General features: G+C 45.2%; 1 protein-coding gene across 1 annotated transcript in view; it reads left to right on the forward strand.

Annotated features, from left to right (window-relative positions):
• LOC124149544 (protein Wnt-10a-like) overlaps positions 1–16,560 on the forward strand; it is a 216,016-nt gene that overhangs the window by 92,300 nt on the left and 107,156 nt on the right. The window lies entirely within an intron of this gene.

The raw sequence follows: 16,560 nt of genomic DNA on the forward strand, positions 1-16,560 counted from the left end.
GTAGCCCCTCACATCTTCTTCTTTATGCACGTGTCAGTGTAGCAGCCACTCACCACTTCTTCCTTATGCACGTGTCAGTGTAGTAGCCCCTCACATCTTCTTCCTTATGCACGTGTCAGTGTAGTAGCCCCTCACATCTTCTTCCTTATGCACGTGTCAGTGTAGTAGCCCCTTACATCTTCTATCTTATGCACGTGTCAGAGTTGTAGCACCTCACATCTTCTTCCTTATCGACCTGTCATTGTACTCGCTCCTCACATCTTCTTCCTCACCCACGTGTTAGTGTAGTAGTCCCTCCCATCTCCTTTCTTACCCACGTGTCAGTATAGTAGCCCCTAACATCTTCTACCTTATGCACGTGTTAGTGTAGTCGCCCCTCACATCTTCTTCCTCATCCACGTGTTAGAGTAGTAGCCCCTCACATCTACTTCCTTATGCACGTGTCACTGTAGTAGCCCCTCACATCTTCTTCCTTATGGACCTCTCATTGTAGTAGCTCCTTACATCTTCCTCCTTATCCACGTGTCAGAGTAGTAGCCCCTCACATCTTCTTCCTTATCCACCTGTCATTGTACTCGCTCCTCACATCTTCTTCTTTTTGCCCCTTCAAAGTGTAGTAGTCCCTCACATCTTCTTCCTTATGCACGTGTCAGTGTAGTAGCCCCTCACACCTTCTTCCCTATGCACGTGTCAGTGTAGTAGCCCCTCACATCTTCTTCCTTATGAACTAGTCAGTGTAGTAGCCCCTCACATCTTCCTCCTTATCCACGTGTCAATGTGTAGTAACTCCTAGTAACTGCTTCCTTACCACAGTCTCTCTACCAGCGACTAGTAACGTCTACCTTACCCACGTGTCCATGCAGCATACCTTCACACTTTCGCCCTTACCCAGAAAGTTGTAGCTCTTCCTTATCAGTTCTTACCCACGTGTCACATCTTCCTCCTTATCCACGTGTCAGAGTAGTAGCCCCTCACATCTTCTTCCTTATGGACCTGTCATTGTACTCGCTCCTCACATCTTCTTCTTTATGCATGTGTCAGTGTAGTAGCCCCTCACATCTTCTTCCTTATGCACGTGTCAGTGTAGTAGCCCCTCACATCTTCTTCCTTATGCACGTGTCAGTGTAGCAGCCCCTCATCTTTTCTTCCTTATGCACGTGTCAGTGTAGTAGCCCCTCACCTCTTCTTCCTAATCAACGTGTCACTGTAGTAGCCCCTTACATCTTCTACCTGATGCACGTGTCAGTGAAGTCGCCCCTCACATCTTCTTCCTCACCCACGTGTCAGTGTAGTAGCCCCTCACATCTTCTTCCTCACCCACGTGTCAGTGTAGTAGCCCCTCACATCTTCTTCCTTATGCACGTGTCAGTGTAGTAGCCCCTCACATCTTCTTCCTTATGCACGTTTCAGTGTAGCAGCCCCTCATCTTTTCTTCCTTATGCACGTGTCAGTGTAGTAGCCCCTCACCTCTTCTTCCTTATCAACGTGTCACTGTAGTAGCCCCTTACATCTTCTACCTGATGCACGTGTCAGTGTAGTCGCCCCTCACATCTTCTTGCTCACCCACGTGTCAGTGTAGTAGCCCCCCACATCTTCTTCCTTATGCATGTGTCAGTGTAGTAGCCCCTCACATCTTCTTCCTTATGGACCTCTCATTGTACTCGCTCCTCACATCTTCCTCCTTATCCACGTGTCAGTGTAGTAGTCCCTCACATCTTCTTCCTCATGCACGTGTCAGTGTAGTAGTCCCTCACATCTTCTTCCTTATGCACGTGTCAGTGTAGTAGCCCCTCACATCTTCTTCTTTATGCACGTGTCAGTGTAGCAGCCACTCACCTCTTCTTCCTTATGCACATGTCAGTGTAGTAGCCCCTCACATCTTCTTCCTTATGCACGTGTCAGTGTAGTAGCCCCTCACATCTTCTTCCTTATGAACTAGTCAGTGTAGTAGCCCCTCACATCTTCCTCCTTATCCACGTGTCAATGTGTAGTAACTCCTATTAACTGCTTCCTTACCACAGTCTCTCTACCAGCGACTAGTAACGTCTACCTTACCCACGTGTCCATGCAGCATACCTTCACACTTTCGCCCTTACCCAGAAAGTTGTAGCTCTTCCTTATCAGTTCTTACCCACGTGTCACATCTTCCTCCTTATCCACGTGTCAGAGTAGTAGCCCCTCACATCTTCTTCCTTATGGACCTGTCATTGTACTCGCTCCTCACATCTTCTTCTTTATGCACGTGTCAGTGTAGTAGCCCCTCACATCTTCTTACTTATGCACGTGTCAGTGTAGTAGCCCCTCACATCTTCTTCCTTATGAACTAGTCAGTGTAGTAGCCCCTCACATCTTCCTCCTTATCCACGTGTCAATGTGTAGTAACTCCTAGTAACTGCTTCCTTACCACAGTCTCTCTACCAGCGACTAGTAACGTCTACCTTACCAACGTGTCCATGCAGCATACCTTCACACTTTCGCCCTTACCCAGAAGGTTGTAGCTCTTCCTTATCAGTTCTTACCCACGTGTCACATCTTCATCCTTACCCACAATTCAGAGTAGTAGCTTCTCACAATCCCTTCCCACGTGTAAATTTTCAAGCACCTCACAACTTGCTCCTTACAAGCGCCTCAGTGTAGTTACTTCTATTAACTCCTTTCTTACCCGTGTGTCAGTGCAGTCGCTCCTAGGAACATCTTCCTCCCCTACGTGTTAGTGGAGACGCTCCTAAAAAACCCTTCTTTACCCACATGTGAATGTATTAGCCCCACACAAGTATTTCCTTACCAGCTCGTCAGTGCAGTAGCTCCTGATTACTCCTTCCTTAACCACATGCTACTGTAGTAACTCCTTGTAGCTCCCACCATACCCACGTGCCCGTGTAACAGATCCTAGTAACACCTTCCTTGTCCACGTGTCGGTGTAGTAGCTCCTAGTAACTGCTTCTTCACCGTCGTCTTTCTGTAACAGGCACAAGTAACTTCTATCTAACCAACGTGTCAGTGCAAGCATACCTTCACACTTTCTTCCGTTCCTACGTGTAAATGTAGTAGCCCTTCAGAACGCCTTCCTTAGGAGTCCCTCACAAATCCTTCTTTACCCACATGTCAGTGTAGCAGGTCCTAGTAACTCCTTCCTTACCGACGTTTAAATGTAGTAGCCCCTCACAACACTTAACCATATTCCACTGCGCAACAATGGTAGCAGAGCGTCGTTTTCTGCTACATTTCCATTTGAACCATAGACGTGTTACAGTTGTATTTAGGTACTAGTAGTTAGACAGATTGCCAACTTAGACCAACTATGTCGGAAACTGGATCTCTGTAGGAGACAGCCTAACGTGTTCGTGTGTTAAAGCAACAAAAGGCAGCAGTCAAATTTTGTTGAAAATAGCTACGAATAAGCCTACTGTTTTGATGGAAAGTCATGATCGGTCATTACAGAAAGAAGTAAGGGATGGAGAAGATCAATGTTTTTTTGCAAAAGCAAAGGATGTTATGTTAGAGCTTTCAAAGATTTATATAAACTGTATGAAAACAACTTAGTTATTGAATCTGTAATAGATATCTGCAAAGCAGGTCAGAATCTAACATATCAGGAAAAAAACGTTTAGTCCAGTACAAGTTTACGTGGGATATTCAATGAGGACCAAAGATCCCGATTTATTCAAAACAATGTGATTTAGCCGACCATGAACATTTTCTCCCTGAAGGACACAGTCATGGTCAGAGGGATCATCTCCTTGCATTGTATGTTGGTAGAACAAAATGCCCAGGTGAGTCTGACAATAATGCAATATTAAATGAAATGTGGAAGTTAAAGCGTGTGTCCATATTGTATTGTATTTCAAGTGACATAAAAACCTATCAAAGTTGGAAGTCTGAGTTTATGACTTTCATTGATCAGTCCCCAGTCACTCCTGAGTACAAGCTGCTGCAGTTGCGTCAATATCTCTCGGGCGAAGCTTTGAACGCACTTTAGTCATTAGGTCACAGCTCAGTAGCTTATGATGTTGCTCTGGGACGTCTTAGAAGGAAGAGATGGCAAATTACAATCCAAATTTGGGAAATTAGTCATTTCAAGCCAATTCGTGAAGACCACGTTCTCGATGTTGCAGTCGGAAACATTAGCGATTCTGACAAGGTAGAAGAGTTAGGAAGGATTTAGAAGGAATTAGTAGGTGCTGCTACACTGACGCGCGGTTAAGGGATGGGTTGTGAAGACTATTTCCCCGACTCGTGGGTAAGGAAGGAGGGACAACTACACTCCTTCATTAACTACGTGTCAGTGTAGTAGCTCCACATAGCAACGTCCTTACCCGTTTGTAATAGCCCATGGGTTCAGTGTAGTAGCTCCTAGTAACTCCTTACTTATATACGTGTCAGTGCAGTAGCCCTCACAACTCATTCCTAACCCACGTGTCAGTGTAGAAGCTCCTAGTAACTCCTTCTTTACACACGTGTTAGTGTGGTAGCACCTTGTGTGGTGGCTTCTGGCAACTCCTTCTTTACCAACGTGCCAGTGTGGTAGCTCCTTGTGTGGTGGCCTCTGACATATTACATATATATTGGAAGAAGATCATATACACATGTATCATATTGATTTTTGGTGTAATTAAATGGACAATTAGCATGTGCTAATTACAAGTGTACACTTGCTTACAATATATACATTGTTTTGCTTAAGCAACTTCGGATGACTTCATCCCACTTTTTAACTGCACCGCCAATATTTATCATGGTTTATGCCCATATATTGTAGTCTAATCCACCTTCAAGTTGTTCAGGTAAACTTCCAAGCAGAAAAGACAGAAAGGTGTCATCGTCTGTCCAGATTCTAACAAATATTTTAACATCAAGCAAATCAATGATTTTATCAAATAAGATATTTCTTTCTTCTAAATTCTTTTGACATGAAAACGTGTTCCACAAATACTTTCCTTTGGTTCTATTGGCATCGTATTCTTTTAAGGATAGTTTTCCCCACAAATGACATCCATATAAGCCACAGGGTAATATCACTCGTTGCCAGATGCGCACAGCGGCTATAGGATTAAGTCCACCAAAGTACAGACCAGCATCATGGTTTACATTTATCAATTTTCTCAGTTTTGCACATACTAACCTCGTTCTTTCCACAGAAGTTTTAACAGTACTTATGTACATTCCCGCACAGTCAATTGCCTTACCAATGTACAGATGTTAAGGCGAGCTTATGTCCATCATATGTTTTTATAGGACAGTCATTTGTTATACACAGACGGATAGGCAGATGGTCTGAGACAGCATATGGAATATCAGAATTAATGGTAAAACCAATAAAATTATTCAGATAATCAACACTCACAAACATATAGTCTAATAGTGTGCTCACATCTTTACATTTGTTTGAGAACGTATAGTTAGTAATATCGTATAATGGTACAACTGAATATAGGGTTTGTTCATTCAGTACCCTTTGAAGACAACGAGATCTCATTCTTTGGACGACAGATTGTCGTATATCTGCATTACAATCTCCAGTATGAATAGTAAGACCATGTTGTGAGTATATGTCATACAATTCCATCACATAGTCCAGCTGGTTGAAATATACACTGTCTAAGATGTTAGTGGAAGACAACTCCTTCTTTACCAAAGTGTCAGTGTGGCAGTTCTTTGTGTTGTGGCCTCTGACATTTCCTTCTTAACCTACGTGTCAGTGTGGCAGCTCCTTGTGTTATGAAGTCTGACAACTCCTTCTTTACCAAAGTGTCAGTGTGGAAGCTCCTTGTGTTGTGACCTCTGACAACTGCTTCTTTACCCATGTGTCAGTGTGGAAGCTCCTTGTGTGGTGGCCTCTGACAACTGCTTCTTTACCCACGTGTCTTTGTGGAAGCTCCTTGTGTGGTGGCCTCTGACAACTGCTTCTTTACCCAAGTGGCAGTGTGGTAGCTCCTTGTGTTGTGACCTCTGACAACTCCATCTTTACCCATGTGTCAGTGTGGTAGCTCCTTGTGTTGTGACCTCTGACAACTCCTTCTTTACCCAAGTGTCATTGTGGTAGCTCCTTGTGTGGTGACCTCTGACAATTCATTCTTTACCCACGTATCTTTGTGGAAGCTCCTTGTGTGGTGGCCTCTGACAGCTCCTTCTTTACAAAAGTGTCACTGTGGAAGCTCCTTGTGTGGTTGCCTCTGACAGCTCCTTCTTTACCCACGTGTCAGTGTGGAAGCTCCTTGTGTGGTGGCCTCTGACAGCTCTTTCTTTACCCAAGTGTCACTGTGGTAGCTCTTTGTGTTGTGTTCTTTACCCCATATGTACGTATAGTAGTCCCCCACAAGTCACTCCTTGCCCGCGTGCCAACAGAAATCCTACCTTAATGTACCCAGTCTGGAATGCCTGCCCTGTGTATACGACAACGGCGACTGATCTTGTATATTCTAAGAGGTTGTTTCTTAATTTGGCTTGCCTTCTGTGTGTCAAGAGTTCGGAGTGTTCTATGTCGGATATACCCCGTGTCCTTCACATTATAAGGAGTTCTACATTTTTCTTGATGCGTTTCTTTGTTCATATATTCAAGAAGTAACGTAAAAAAATCTGGAACGACTGCCAAATTGTAGCACTTCTCCAACAGGACCAAGCACGAATTACTCATACAGTATTGTTAATGATTTGTCAGACGCTTTAATCTTGAAATCTTTTTCATCCAGAAATGATTTGTCTTCACGCGGTCGAGACTAATGCTCGACTACACAATTAATGTATCATGTATATGCCACCTTCCATTTTCTGTCTCAAATGCTCTGCCTCTTCACCAACTAACTGCTACGCATTCAGTGACTGTTTCAATCCTGTCGGCCATATTGACATTGTAAGTCAATGTACAACTATGCACATACTCCTGAGTTTAGATTGTTGTAGCTGTGTTCATCTGATACAGTATTTATCAATTGTACCTGGACTATTGCTGCAAGTAATATCTAATTATATACCTCGCTGTATGGACTGATTCGTGATACAGGTGCACAAAAGGTGCGCTTTTACGTATGTTAAGTTATTGGAATATAAACTTCGACATGAACTGCGGTTGTATTTTCGTATGTAACCCTCCTGTACTCTGGTATTTAATACATGTAATACTCATTCTCTATAAATAATTCAAAACAATATCTCTCAACAGCTACAACTAAAAACCCAAACCGTTTCTATGGAAACATGTATTAGCTACGTTACGAGGTGAGGTGATGGGGATTAACGTCGCGTTCAAGATTATAGCACATACAAATTTATATATGTGTGCGTGCGTGCGTGCGTGCGTGCGTGCGTGCGTGCGTGTGTGTGGCTGCTTGTACTAGTGCGGACTAATGCCTATTTATAGTGATAGCCCAATGAGATACCATGCCGCAGTTTAACATGAATACCTTACCCAGACACAGTATACTGACTCCGAGCGGCCCAATCCTTGTTTTAGCCCCTCAAGGCCGAGCGTCAGGCAGAGCTACTACAAGACATTTTTGCTGTCAAATGATATTTACCTCATCCGAACACCGACACATAACTCAACCCGACACTGACATATACCAATTCTCAACACTGACACATATCACACACCAACAACAACACTTACCTCATCCCAAAATTGAAACAACACTCTCTTCAGACACCTCTTATACCTCACCCCGACACCAACACACACTTCACATACCTGTTATTCTTCGACATGACACCAACACACACTTCAGACACCTTTATACCTCACACCGACAGCAACACACACTTCAGACGCATTTTATACCTCGACCCGACACCAACACAATCTTGACACACCTCTAATACCTCACCTCGACACCAACACACGCTTCAGACACCTTCCATACCTCACCCCGACACCAAAGCATACTTCAGACATCTTTTATATCTCAGACACTTCAGATTATTCCTCTACCTGACACCAACACACACTTCAGACACCTTGTATACCTCGACCGGACACCATCACACACTTGAAAGACCTCACCAAGACACCAACACACTTCAAACACCATGTATTCCTCTACCTGACACAAACACACATTCAGACACCTTTTATACATCGACCTGACACCAACACACACTCTACATACATTTTATTCCTCGACCTGACACCAGCACACACTTCAGACACCTTTCATATCTCAACCCGACACCGACATACACTTGAAACACCTCTTATACCTCACCCCGACACCAACACACACTTCAGATACCTTTTATTCCTCGACCTGACATCAACACACTCTTCAGACACGTATTATACCTAAACACGACACCAACACACACTTGAGACACGTCTTATACCTCGACCCGACACCAACACACACTTCAGACACCTTTTATACCTCGACCCGACACCAACTTTCACTTCAGACACCTCTTATACCTCATCCCGACACCAACACACACTTCAGACACCATTTATTTCACACCCCGACACCTACAAACACTTCAGACACCTTTCATACCTAAACCTGACACCCACAAACACTTCAGACATCTCTTATACCTCATCCCGACACCAACAAACACTTCAGACAGCATTTATTCCTCTACCTGACACAAACACACACTTCAGACACCTCTTATACCTCGACCCGACACCAAGACACACTTTAGATACCTTTTGTTCCTCGACCTGACACCAACACACACTTCAGACACCTCTTATACCTCATCCCGACACCAACACACACTTTAGATACCTTTATTCCTCGACCTAACATCAACACACTCTTCAGACACCTTTTATACGTAAACCCGACACCAACACACACTTCAGTCACCTTAAGTACCTTAAGCCGACACCAACACACACTTGAAACACGTCTTATACCTCACCCCGACAGCAACACACACTTCAGGCGCCTTTTATTCCTCGACCTGACATCAACACACACTTCAGACACCTTTTATACCTCGACCCGACACAGACACACACTTCAGATACCTTTTATTCCGCACCCCGACAACAACACACTCTTCAGACATCTTTTATACCTCAACCCGACACCGACATACACTTGAAACACCTCTTATACCTCACCCCGACACCAACACACACTTCAGACATATTTTATATCTCAACCCGACACCAACACACACTTCAGAAACCTTTTATACCTTACCCCGACACCAACACACACTTTAGATACCTTTATTCCTCGACCTGACATCAACACACTCTTCAGACACCTTTTATACATAAACCCGACACCTACACACACTTAAGTCAGCTTTTATACCTCAAGCCGACACCAACACACACTTGAAACACGTCTTATACCTCACCCCGACACCAACACACACTTCAGACACCTTTTATACCTCGACCCGACACAGACACACACTTCAGACACCTTTTATTCCTCACCCCGTCACCAACACACTCTTCAGACATCTTTTATACCTCAACACGACTCCGACATACACTTGAAACACATCTTATACCTCACCCGGACACCAACACACACTTCAGACATCTTTTATACCTTACCCCGACACCAAGACACACTTTAGATACCTTTTGTTCCTCGACCTGACACCAGCACACACTTCAGAGACCTTTTATTCCTCGACCTGACATCAACACACTCTTCAGACACCTATTATACCTCAACCCGACACCAACACACTCTTCAGACACCTATTATACCTAAACCCGACACCAACATACATACACCTCTTATACCTTGACCCGACACCAACACATTCTTCAGACACCTATTATACCTAAACCCGACACCAACACACATACACCTCTTATACCTCGACCCGACACCAACACACACTTAAGACACCATTTATTCCTCTACCTGACACCAACACACACTTCAGACAGCATTTATTCCTCTACCTGACACCAACACACACTTCAGACACCTCTTATACCTCACCCCGACACCAACACACACTTCAGATACCTCTTATTCCTCGACCTGACATCAACACAATCTTCAGACACCTTTTATACCTCAAGCTGACATCAACACATACTAAAACACATCTCATACCTCACCCCGACACCAACACACATTTCAGGCGCCTTTTATTCCTCGACCTGACACAAACACACACTTCAGACACCTTTTATACCTCGACCCGACACCGACACACACTTCAGACACCTTTTATCCCTCACCCCGACACCAACACACTCTTCAGACATCATTTATACCTCAACCCGACACCGACACACTTCAGACACCTTTTATACCTCGAACCGACAGAGACACACACTTGAAACATCTCTTATACCCCGACCCGACACAAACACACACTTCAGATACCTTTTGTTCCTCGACCTGACACCAACACACACTTCAGACAACTTTAATACCTCACCCCGACACCAACACACACTTCAGACATCTCTTATTCCCCGACCCGACAACAACACACACTTCAGATACCTTTCGTTCCTCGACCTAGCACCAACACACACTTCAGACACCTTTAATACCTCAGACCCGACACCGACACACACTTCAGACACCTTTTATACCTGAACCCGACACAAACACACACACTTCAGACACCTTTTATCCCTCACCCCGACACCAACACACTCTTCAGACATCATTTATACCTCAACCCGACACCGACACACTTCAGACACCTTTTATACCTCGACCCGACAGAGACACACACTTGAAACATCTCTTATACCCCGACCCGACACCAACACACACTTCAGACACCTTTAATACCTCACCCCGACACCAACACACACTTCAGACATCTCTTATTCCCCGACCCGACAACAACACACACTTCAGATACCTTTCGTTCCTCGACCTGACACCAACACACACTTCAGACACCTTTAATACCTCAGACCCGACACCGACACACACTTCAGACACCTTTTATACCTGAACCCGACACAAACACACACACTTCAGACACCTTTTATCCCTCACCCCGACACCAACACACTCTTCAGACATCATTTATACCTCAACCCGACACCGACACACTTCAGACACCTTTTATACCTCGACCCGACAGAGACACACACTTGAAACATCTCTTATACCCCGACCCGACACCAACACACACTTCAGATACCTTTTGTTCCTCGACCTGACACCAACACACACTTCAGACACCTTTAATCCCTCACCCCGACACCAACACACACTTCGGACATCTCTTATTCCCCGACCCGACAACAACACACACTTCAGATACCTTTCGTTCCTCGACCTGACACCAACACACACTTCAGACACCTTTAATACCTCAGACCCGACACCAAGACACACTTTAGATACCTTTTGTTCCTCGACCTGACACCAACACACACTTCAGTCACCTTTCATACCTCAAGGCGACACCAACACACACTTGAAACACCTCTTATACTTCACCCCGAGAGCAACACACACTTCAGATACCTTTCGTTCCTCGACCTGACACCAACACACACTTCAGACACCTTTAATACCTCAGACCCGACACCAACACACACTTCAGACACCTTTTATACCTCGACCCAACACCGACACACACTTCAGACACCTTTTATCCTTCAACCCGACACCAACACACTCTTCAGACATCATTTATACCTCAACCCGACACCGACACACTTCAGACACCTTTTATACCTCGACCCGACAGAGACACACACTTGAAACATCTCTTATACCCCGACCCGACACCAACACACACTTCAGATACCTTTTGTTCCTCGACCTGACACCAACACACACTTCAGACACCTTTGATACCTCACCCTGACACCAACACACACTTCAGACATCTCTTATTCACCGACCCGACAACAACACACACTTCAGATACCTTTCGTTCCTCGACCTGACACCAACACACACTTCAGACACCTTTAATACCTCAGACCCGACACCAAGACACACTTCAGTCACCTTTTATACCTCAAGGCGACACCAACACACACTTGAAACACCTCTTATACTTCACCCCGAGATCAACACACACTTTAGACGCCTTTTCTACCTCGACCCGACACCAACACACACTTCAGACACCTTTTATACTTCGACCTGACACCGACACACACTTGAAACACCATTTATTCCTCTACTTGACACCAACACACACTTCAGACACCTTTTATACTTCGACACGACACCGACACACACTTCAGAAACCTTTTATTCCTCACCCCAACACCAACACACCCCTCAGATACCTTTTATACCTCAACCCGACACCGACACACACTTGTAACACCTCTTATACCTCACCCCGACACCAACACACACTTCAAACACAATTTATTCCTCTACCTGACACCAACACACACTTCAGACACCTTTTATACTTCGACACGACACCGACACACACTTCATAAACCTTTTATTCCTCACCCCGACACCGACACACTCTTCAGATACCTTTTATACCTCAACCCGACACCGACACACATTTCAAACACCATTTATTCCTCTACCCGACACCAACACACACTTCAGATACCTTTTGTTCCTCGACCTGACACCAGCACACACTTCAGACACCTTTAATACCTCACGCCGACACCAACACACACTTCACATACCTTTTATTCCTCGACCTGACACCAACACAGTCTTCAGACACTTTTTATACCTCACTCCGACACCAACACACACTTCAGAAACCTTTTGTTCCTCGACCTTACACAAGCACACACTTCAGACACCTTTTATACCTCATCCCGACACAAACACACACTTCAGATACCTTTTATTCCTCGACCTGACACCAACACACACTTCAGACACCTTTTATACCTCAAGCCGACACCAACACACACTTGAAACACCTCCTACACCTCACCCCGACCGCAACACACACTTCAGACATCTCTTATACCCCGACCCGACACCAACACACACTTCAGATACCTTTTTGTTCCTCGACCTGACACCAGCACACACTTAAGACACCTTTAATACCTCGACCCGACACCAACACACTTCAGATACCTTCCATACCTCACCCCGACACCAACACACCCCTCAGATACCTTTTATACCTTAACCCGACACCGACACACACGTCAAACACCTCTTCTACCTCAACCCGACACCAACACACACTTCAAACACAATTTATTCTTCTACTTGACACTAACACACACTTCAGACACCTTTTATACCTCGACACGACACCGACACACACTTCAGACACCTTTAATACCCCACCCCGACACCAACACTCACTTCAGACACCTTTTATACCTCAACCCGTCTCCAAAACACACTTCATTCACCTTTTATACCCGAAGCCAACACCGACACATACTTCAGACACCTTTAATACCTCACGCCGACACCAACACACATTTCAGATGCCTTTTATGCCTCGACCTGACACCAACACAGTCTTCAGACACTTTTTATACCTCACTCCGACACCAACACACACTTCAGAAACCTTTTGTTCCTCGACCTGACACCAGCACAAGTTTCAGACACCTTTTATACCTCATCCCGACACCAACACACACTACAGATACCTTTTATTCCTCGACCTGACACCAACACAATCTTAACACACCTTTTATACCTCACCCCGACACAAACACACACTTCAGACACCTTGTATACCTCAAGCCGACACCAACACACACTTCAAACACCTCCTATACCTCACCCCGACAGCAACACACACTTCAGACGCCTTTTATTCCTCGACCTGACACCAACACATACTTCAGACACCTTTTATACCTCAACCCGACACTAACACACACTTCAGACACCTTTTATACCTCAAGCCGACACCAACACACACTTGAAACACCTCCTATACCTCACCCCGACAGCAACACACACTTCAGACGCCTTTTATTCCTCGACCTGACACCAACACACATTTCAGACACCTTTTATACCTGAACCTGACACCTTTTATACCTCGACACTTCAGACATCTCTTATGCCTAGACCCGACACCGACACACACTTCAGACACCTTTAATACCTCACCCGGACACCCACACTCACTTCAGACACCTTTTATACCTCAACCCGACACTAACACACACTTCAGACACCTTTTATACCTCAACCCGACACCAACACACACTTGAAACACCTCCTATACCTCACTCGAAAGGAACACAAACTTCCGACACATTTTATACCTCGACCAGACACCGACACACACTTCAGACACCATTAATACCTTACGCCGACACCAACACACATTGCAGATACCTTTTATTCCTCGACCTGACACCAACACAGTCTTCAGACACTTTTTATACCTCACTCCGACACCAACACACACTTCAGAAACCTTTTGTTCCTCGACCTGACACCAGCACAAGTTTAAGACACCTTTTATACCTCATCCCGACACCAACACACACTACAGATACCTTTTATTCCTCGACCTGACACCAACACACTCTTAAGACACCTTTTATACCTCACCCCGACACAAACACACACTTCGGACACCTTGTATACCTCAAGCCGACACCAACACACACTTCAAACACCTCCTATACCTCACCCCGACAGCAACACACACTTCAGACGCCTTTTATTCCTCGACCTGACACCAACACATACTTCAGACACCTTTTATACCTCAACCCGACACTAACACACACTTCAGACACCTTTTATACCTCAAGCCGACACCAACACACACATGAAACACCTCCTATACCTCACCCCGACAGCAACACACACTTCAGACGCCTTTTATTCCTCGACCTGACACCAACACACATTTCAGACACCTTTTATACCTGAACCCGACACCTTTTATACCTCGACACTTCAGACATCTCTTATGCCCAGACCCGACACCGACACACACTTCAGACACCTTTAATACCTCACCCCGACACCGACACTCACTTCAGACACCTTTTATACCTCAACCCGTCTCCAAAACACACTTCATTCACCTTTAATACCCGAAGCCAACACCAACACACACTTGAAACACCTCTTATGCCTCACCCCGAAAGGAACACACACTTCCGAAAAATTGTATACCTCGACCAGACACCGACACACATTTCAGACACCTTTTATACCTCACCCCGACACCAACGCACTCTTCAGACACATTTTATCCCTCGACCCGACACCGACACACTCTTCAGACACCTCTTATACGCCGACCCGACACCAACACACACTTCAGATACCTTTTATTCCTCGACCTGACTACCAACACACACACTTACGACACCTTTTATACCTCACACCGACACCAGCACACACTTGAAACACCCCTTACACCTCACCCCGACACCAACACACTCTTCAGATACCTTTTATTCCTCGACCTGAGACCAACACACTCTTCAGACACCTTTTATACCTCGACCTGAAACCAACACACTCTTCAGACATCTTTTATACCTCACCCCGACACCAACGCACACTTCAGATACCTTTTATACCTGACACCGACACCAACACACACTTCAGATACCTCTTATACCTCACTCCGACACCAACACACACTTCAGATACATTTTATTCCTCGACCTGAAACCAACACACTCTTTAGACACCTTTAATATCCCACCCCGACACCAACACACACTTCAGACACCTTTTACACCTGAACCCGACACCAACACACACACTTCAGACACCTTTTATACCTCACACCGACACCAGCACACATTTGAAACACCTCTTACACCTCACCCCGACACCAACACACACTCTTCAGATACATTTTATTCCTCGACCTGACACCAACACAAACTTCAGACACCTTTTATACCTCACCCTGACACCAACACACACTTCAGATACCTTTTATTCCTCGACCTGACACCAACACACTCTTCAGACACCTTTTATACCTCAAGCCGACACCAACACACACTTCAGAAACCTTTTGTTCCTCGACCTGACACCAGCACAAGTTTCAGACACATTTTATACCTCATCCCGACACCAACACACTCTTCAGACACCGTTTATACCTCACCCCGACACAAACACACACTTCAGACACCTTGTGTACCTCAAGCCGACACCAACACACACTTCAAACACCTCCTATACCTCACCCCGACAGCAACACACACTTCAGACGCCTTTTATTCCTCGACCTGACACCAACACATACTTCAGACACCTTTTATACCTCAACCCGACACTAACACACCCTTCAGACACCTTTTATACCTCAAGCCGACACCAACACACTTGAAACACCTCCTATACCTCACCCCGACAGCAACACACACTTCAGACGCCTTTTATTCCTCGACCTGACACCAACACACACTTCAGACACCTTTTATACCTCGAGCTGACACCAACACATACTTCAGACACCTTTTATACCTCAACCCGACACTAACACACACTTCAGACACCTTTTCTACCTCAAGCCGACACCAACACACACTTCAAACACCTCCTATACCTCACCCCGACAGCAACACACACTTCAGACGCCTTTTATTCCTCGACCTGACACCAACACATACTTCAGACACCTTTTATACCTCAACCCGACACTAACACACACTTCAGACACCTTTTATACCTCAAGCCGACACCAACACACACTTGAAACACCTTTTAT

Source organism: Haliotis rufescens, unplaced genomic scaffold (assembly GCF_023055435.1).
Source record: "Haliotis rufescens isolate VD_foot unplaced genomic scaffold, xgHalRufe1.0.p SCAF_4, whole genome shotgun sequence".
Classification (NCBI taxonomy): Eukaryota; Metazoa; Mollusca; class Gastropoda; order Lepetellida; family Haliotidae; genus Haliotis; species Haliotis rufescens.